The sequence below is a fragment of the Nuphar pumila genome, chromosome 10, assembly GCF_984573655.1.
Source record: "Nuphar pumila chromosome 10, dmNupPumi1.hap1.1, whole genome shotgun sequence".
Lineage (NCBI taxonomy): Eukaryota > Viridiplantae > Streptophyta > Magnoliopsida > Nymphaeales > Nymphaeaceae > Nuphar > Nuphar pumila.
In genome coordinates, this window is record NC_143258.1 from 16,961,879 (window position 1) to 16,970,387 (window position 8,509).

The window sequence follows — 8,509 nt, forward strand, 5'->3', positions numbered from 1 at the left end:
TAATGAAATTCATTTGGAGCCCTTGATCTCCACTTTGACGTTTCAAACTTTAAATAACCTTGAAAATCACTATACCTTTATTTTCAATTTGAATTTGAAGTAAGATGCCACATAGGATGGGATGGCCCACCTATGGGCTCCTACTAAACTAATAAAAATGGATTTTAATGTATACAAAAGAAAACTATTATATTAAACTATTATTGATAAATCATAAAATTCCAATTAAAAAGCGTTTTTGTTTATATAACCACAACTCATGTGAAAATGTAAAAGAATTGAATATAAGTTAATTCCATCTTATTAAGCATATTAATATGTATATTTTTAAAATCTACTTTTGTTAATTTACTTTATTTAAATAATTTTACTTAAAAGAAAAATCAACATTTTCTTTTTAAGTAAGACGTTTTCAATTAGACATCACTTAGAATTTTCTCAGATATCCAAACCATGTAGGGTTTATATTTACTACAATTCAATATAATTAAACCCCTTAATCCTTACGAATATACTCAAACATTATTTTTTTTAAAGAAATTAGGGTTTTATATTGGCACAAAATTCAAGACATTTCACAATGCTATAGAAAAGAACTTAAAAATTTTCGGATATTACATCCAATCCCCCTAAAAAAAAATTTCGTCCTCGAAATTTGGTTAACATTACGTACCGAAAAAGTATGGATATTTAGCTCTCATATCAGCCTCGGGCTCCCAAGAACACTCCTCAAGCCCGTGGTGCTGCCATCGTACTTTAACAAGTGGAATTGACTTATGTCACAACACTTGTTCTCGTCGATCTACTATCTCTACCGGTCGTTCCTCAAACGTGAGATCTCTCTGAACCTCGACCTCGTCATACTGAATAACATGAGTAGGATCTGGTACATATTTCCTCAACATTGACACATGGAAAACATCGTGGATGTTGGAAAACTGAAGGGGAAGTGCCAATCTATACGCGGTGCCTCCTATCCTCTCAAGGATGAGGAACGATCCTACATACCTCAGACTCAATTTCCCTTTCTTGCCGAACCGAAATACGCTCTTCGTTGGCGATACCCTGACAAACACATGATTACCAACCTCAAAAGAAACCTCTCGCCTCTTTGGATCTGCATAACTCTTCTGACGGCTGTGTGCTGTCAAAAGCCTCTTACGAATCAACTGTACTTGATCCGTATAATGCTGCAAAACTATAGGTGATTCGACAGTTCGATCACCTACCTCGCTCCAACAAACAGGGGACCTACAGGGTCGCCCGTACAATGCCTCATATGGAGCCATGCCGATACTCGAATGATAACTATTGTTGTAGGCAAACTCAGCTAACTTTAGGTGCTTACTCCAGTCACCTTTTCACTCTAATGCACACGCTCGCAACATATCCTCGAGTGTTTGAATAGTCCTCTCTGACTGACCATCCGTCTGGGGGTGAAAAGCTGTGCTAAACTTAAGCGTTGTCCCCAAAGCTTTCTGAAGTTGTCCCCAAAACTTTGACGTGAATCTAGGATCCCTGTCTGAGATAATCGAAACAGGTATCCCATGTAATCTGACAATCTCGTCGACATATAAATCCGCCAAACTCTCCAAGGTTTGATTCGCCCTGGTCGGTAAGAAGTGTGTCGACTTTGTAAGGCGATCCACAATCACCCAAATGGTGTCATACTGTTGGCGTGTATTGGGTAGACCTACCACAAAGTCCATGGTAATGTCTTCCCACTTCCACTGCGGAATCTCGATCGACTGCATCATACCGCCTGGTCTCTGGTGCTCTATCTTGACCTGCTGACAGATTAAGCATCTTAACACGTATTCAACGATGTCTCTCTTCATGCCGGGCCACCAGTAATTCCTCTGAAGATCCTTATACATCTTGGTGCTTCCGGGATGTATAGTGAATCCGGTACGATGCGCTTCATCCAATAACTCTTTCCTCAACTGGAGCTCTGCGGGCACCCAGAGCCTCTGGCCATACCAGATGCTTCCATCCTCCTCTAAGTGTAATGCTGACTGGTCTTGCTTGTATGCTGCAATCATCTTATTGAATTCGGGATTATCCTTCTGTTGGGTGATGATCCGATCCATGAGTTCTGTCCGCACTGTCGTGCTAGCGATCTGAATCTGACCCGATTCTGCTTCAAAGGGCTTCCAATCTATCAGGTCTTCGAGTAATTTCCACTTACCGCTGATAAAACTCGCAAGGCTCCCAGCCTTTCTACTCAAAGCATCAGCCACTACATTGGCTTTGCCTGGATGATAAGAAATGGAGAAGTCGTAATCTTTTAGAAATTCTAACCACCGTCTCTGCCTCATGTTCAAATCCTTTTGTGAGAAGATATACTTGAGGCTCTTATGATCTGAGAAGACCTCAAATTGCTCGCCGTACAAATAATGTTGCCATACCTTTAGTGCAAAGACTACTGCAGCAAGCTCCAAGTCGTGAGTGGGGTAGTTTCGCTCATGCACCTTCAGCTGACGTGATGCGTAGGCGATCACCTTGCCGTGCTGCATCAAAACGCATCCCAAACCAGTACCTGATGCATCACTATAAATCACAAAGCCTCCTTGCCCAGAAGACAATGTGAGTATAGGGGCTGTAGTAAGCCTCTTCTTCAGCTCTTGAAAGTTTCTTCGCATTGCTGGGTCCAGACAAACTTAATTCCTTTACGAAGTAGTTTCGTCATAGGTGAAGCGATCTTCGAAAAATCCTGAATGAAACGACGATAATAGCCTGCAAGCCCGAGAAAACTGCATATATCTGAGACGCTCTTAGGTTGTCTCCAATCTATGACTGCTTCCACCTTGGCAGGGTCGACTGACACCCCATCTTTAGAGATTACGTGACCCAAGAACATAACTTGATTCAGCCAAAATTCACACTTCGAGAACTTAGCATATAGTTGATGTTGTCGAAGTGCTTCGAGGACAATCCTTAGATGCTCCCTATGATCTTCCTTGCTCTCGGAGTAAATTAGGATATCATCTATAAATACGATCACGAAAAGGTCTAGGTAAGGCCGAAAGATCCGATTCATCAGGTCCATAAATGTTGCAGGGGCATTTGTTAACCCGAAAGGCATCACCAAAAACTCGTAATGGCCGTATCGCGTCCTGAATGCTGTCTTTTGCACATCGGATTCTTTGATCTTCAGTTGATGGTACCCTGAACGAAGATCAATCTTGGAGAAGACCTTGGCCTCTCGAAGTTGATCAAACAAATCATCGATCCTGGGAAGAGGATATTTGTTTTTGATTGTTACCTGATTCAGCATCCTATAGTCAATGCACATACGCATTGACCCATCCTTCTTTTTGACGAACAATACTGGAGCTCCCCAAGGTGAAACACTAGGCCGAATAAAGCCTTTATTCATCAATTCTTGCAGCTGCTTCTTTAGCTCCTCTAGCTCTGCTGGGGCCATACGATAGGGTGCTTTAGATATCGGGGCCGTTCCAGGCACCAACTCTATCGCAAAGTCTACCTCTCTGGTAGGCGGTATGCCTGGCAGGTCATCTGGAAAAATGTCTGAAAAATCTCGAACTACGTCTAAGTCTTCTAGTGGTGTAGTATTGGGGTCTATCAAAGAAACACTGGCCAAAAAGGCCTCACACCCCTTTTCTACACAACGATGTGCCTTTAATGCCGAGATAAGTCATCCTTTGCTCTCCTTTTTACAGACCTTGTACTCGAGTACAGGCTGATCAGGGCGAGCAAATTGAATGCGTCGCTCACGACAAAGCATACAAGCGTAATGCTCATACATTCAATCTATGCCAAGAATTACATCATAACCGACCATATTCAACAGGATAAGATTGGCAGGGAGGTTCTGCCCTGCAATCATAACCTCTACTCTAGATAGATAGGTACGAGCGATAGAGCTACCACTCGAAGGTGTGATAACTTCCAGAGTATATCCCAAAGAAGTTGGCGTGACACCAATCAAATTCGCAAAACGTACGGATACGAAGGAATGCATAGCACCAGTGTCAAAAAGAACTTTAGCATCGAACTTTGCAATAGAGATTGTACCTTCAATGACGTTGGCATCTTCTTGCAACTCCTCTGTAGAAGTCGCATACACGTGTCCAGTAGCTTTCTTCTGACCTTGTGGCTGGGACTGCTGGGGTCGCTGCAGCTGTGGTCCTCTAAGAACAGGGGCAACTCCCTCCTGAACTGGCCTCATAGGGCAGTCTTTGATGAAGTGACCCTGTTTTCCACATCTCAGATATGCACCTGATACTCTATAGTAGACTCCAGGGTGCCTCTTGTTGCAGTGCTTACATACTGCATAAGACTGCGGTGCTGGTGTGCTGCCCTGTTGTCCTTTGGCCTTCTTTGCGGGTGACGCCTTACTACTCTCCGCTGCTGGTCGAGGAGCCTTATTCCCATTGCCCTTCGACTTGTCGAAACGGCTAGGCCGAGTCTTCTTAGAAGACTCTCAGTCATCCTAAAGTACTGTAGCCATCTCGATGGTCTGGTTGAGGTTTTGAGGACGGTTGGTCAACACTCTCGTCCTCAGGCCATCACGTAAACCCTGCACATACTTCTTAACCTGCGCCTCGTCAGTGGTATAACTATGCGGGCAGTACTTCTCTAAATGTCGAAAACGTGTAGTGTACTCTGCCACCTTCATGGACCCCTGTCGAAGATCTAAAAACTCTTGTTTCTTACGATCGCGCACGTACTGGGGAAAGTAGGTGTCCATAAATACCGTTGTAAACTCCTCCCATGTGAGGGCGCGTCGTTCATCAGGCGTATAGCGTACTTCGCGTGTCGTCTCCCACCAGCTCTTGGCATCTTCTTGGAGCCGATAAGTGGCAAAAGAAACCTGCCTCTCAGCAGGAACCTCGAGAATCTCGAAAATCTCGCTTATGGCGCGAACCCATTCCTCCGCTGCATCCGGATCTTCCTTACCAGTGAAAGCAGGAGGGCTCAATTCCATGAAGCGCTTGTACGACGCCCCATTGGTTGCGACAGCTGGTGCCGCAATATGACCCTCATGCTAATGGCCTACACCATTGCCATTACCTCCGTTGCCGACATGGTTCTGACAATAGACCGTCAGATTCACGAGGGCTTCAAAAATAAAGTCCCTCTGAGCAGTCCAACCTAGGGGCTGTCTTCCGACCATCTAAAGACACACACATTGATTCAAATTACTTATAAGTTGGGTATAAATACAAAATTCTCATTCATGTGAACCTATTAGATCTACGTTCTGATTCTTGCCGCATATATCAACAGAAATCATTAAAGACATACAATTTTCATAAGTCATCAAAACAAATAAAATAGAAGCATAGTTACAGCGATGGTGGTCGGTTGGACGAGCTTTGAGCCATACTTTCCTTATGCTCTGATACCATGTTTGTAACACCCCAATTTTTTTATAACCCGAAATTGGTGGAAATTTTTTTTTTTTTGAAATACATTTAAATCTTTAGCAATTAACAGTGGAAAAACACATTGGGCATAAAACTTGGCGTGCTACTTCAGATGAATGCTTGCAAACATACACTTATGGAATTTAAACTTTAACAACTAATTAACCATGCATGAAATAAAATCAAGTTCCATAATATCCAAAATTTATCACATTTGTCACTGAATTGAATTAAAGTAAAATCAGAGTTCAGAATTCATGAAGCAGAGGAAAGGTAGGCGCAGTCCCCGTCGCAACCTTCCGCCTTCGCACGTAAGTACCTACTCATTACTTGAAAATTTTTAAACCATATAGGGTCAGACAACATGTCTAAGTAGAGTAATTATGCTAAACTTGTAAGACAGAATAACAAGACAAGGATTTCAATAGAAATTTCATGGTTTAACATTTAATTTAACTTAAACAATCATACAACAAATCATGCATGTTTAGAATTTTCATATTTAACAGAAAGACATAAATTCATACATTCAAGATACAAAATGCATGAACCATTAAAATGCATGACTTACCATATGCAGAAGCTCTTTCAATGCATGCATATTTTCTTATCTTTAGTTATATTTTTTTAATTAGATGATGCATGTGATGCCAAATTAATGCACACACCATTTAAGTTATCACTTCTTAGCCCTGCTGATACCACACAGACAAACATTCTCATATCAGGACCATGACACAGGACGTGTTTTACATACAGGGGTGGCTTTAGCCTGGCCAGGTCCATTCACTAAGACGGGGTGAGGGACGTTAATACGAGAGAGATTCCCAACACCTTTCAAACCGATGTATCAGTTTTTCCTCATGAGTACAATAACCTCTACGCTGCAGTCTAATGCAGAGTTTTTCCCCCTAAAATCGTGGGAGGGGAGGAGCAACCTTCCGTGCCCGTAACAGAACTTGTCCCACGAAGTTTTGTATCACCTGCTACTCTCCAAGCAAGTATCTTGAGTTTAATGTCACATGATTACTTGATTTCAGTCATACTTTTTATGCAACATCAAACTTAAACCACTTTATGGTCATGAATGCATTCTTATAAAGCATTGGACAAAGACATATAATTAAACTTGTAACAGACATTTGAGCACATGCGTAGCATAAACATCTTATTCATTTTCACACATCATAATGCATATGCATGTACATGGCCAATGCAACAAGGAGTATATATATGAACATCCATATCAATGAAACAATCATATCATCACGATATCATGGACATACATGTAGTCAACACATTTTTAGAATTTAAAACATAAACTTGTATTCATTGGACCTTTTGATCGTAAATCTTTCATGTGTAACCTTCCATTTATAATTCATGCCATAATCATATAAGATTGCATAAAATCAGACCTGCATAATCATTCACATAATGCATACTAATTCTATAAAGAAATTAAATAAAAACATATATACTATGCACCCTATGAGCCTTGATTTATGAATTTGCCCTAATTTTTCCAATTTCATAACTCTGTCCGACTGGTACAGAGCTCACAGAAAATTTTTGGCTCCATGAACAGCGCTAAAATTTTTACAATATATAGGAATTGTTGTCAGCTATCTGCAGCCACAAACCGTTTGTAAAAACTCTTCTGTATGAGGGAGTTATGCATGTTTTACTATAGACCTATCAGTTTTTGTTTCGACTGTCACAGAGACGTGCTCGGTCCATGAACAGAGCCCAAATTTCTACAGTAGATGCACAATGGAGTTAGCTTTCCAACACAATAATCCGTTCATCAAAACTCGTGCGGACGAGGGAGAAACAACCATTTTACTGAACGGAGGTCAAGTGGAAAACCTGGAATTCCGAGATTTGCATTTGGGTGAATCAAACCGAGTCACCCGAATCCCAAGAAAAATTAAAAGAAATAGGGAATACACATGAAATAAAATTCCAAAAATTCTAAAATATTCACAGTAGATGAAACACTTCATAATCTATCAATCCAAACTAATATTTGCATAAAAATCATGGAATAAATCAAATACAAATATATTTTACGAATCTATTTCTAAGAAACCGATTTTTATAATAAACCTGATTTCAAAAATGGTTTTCTTTAAGGGAAAATGTGTTTTTGCCATGGATCATTAGATCTGAGTCAAACCCACGGTTAGGAGGGTTTGATTATGATCTAAACTCATGAAAAAGCATCAAAATCCATGCCAAGAACTCCGTTCTTGCAAGAAAAGCATAGAAACCCTACCTTTTGTTGAAAAAAATGTATTTCTTGATGGATGAATAGCCCTTTTTGATCGATCCACCAATCAGCCCTTTCTTCCAGCAAGATGAGGACCTTAGATCTCCTCACCACACCCCTTGAGGTCTGGATCTTGCACTCAAGAACCAAAAGAAACCCTAAAAGAAGAGAATAGGGAAGGGAAAGAGAGGAGAGAGAGAAGAGGGTTTTTGGGGGAGAGAGAAGCTCTCCTTTTTTTTCCAGCACAAATGAGGAGGGTAAGGCCTATGGGAGGGTTTTATAACCCTTCTTAAATTAGGTTATGTGCTGGAATTAATTCCAGCCCTTGATCTCATTAATGAAATTCATTTGGAGCCCTTGATCTCCACTTTGACTTTTCAAACTTTAAATAACCTTGAAAATCACTATACCTTTATTTTCAATTTGAATTTGAAGTAAGATGCCACATAGGATGGGATGGCCCACCTATGGGCTCCTACTAAACTAATAAAAATGGATTTTAATGTATACAAAAGAAAACTATTATATTAAACTATTATTGATAAATCATAAAATTCCAATTAAAAACCGTTTTTGTTTTATATAACCACAACTCATGTGAAAATGTAAAGGAATTGAAGATAAGTTAATTCCATCTTATTAAGCATATTAATATGTACATTTTTAAAATCTACTTTTGTTAATTTACTTTATTTAAATAATTTTACTTAAAAGAAAAATCAACATTTTCTTTTTAAGTAAGACGTTTTCAATTAGACATCACTTAGAATTTTCTCAGATATCCAAACCATGTAGGGTTTATATTTACTACAATTCAATATAATTAAACCCCTTAATCCTTACG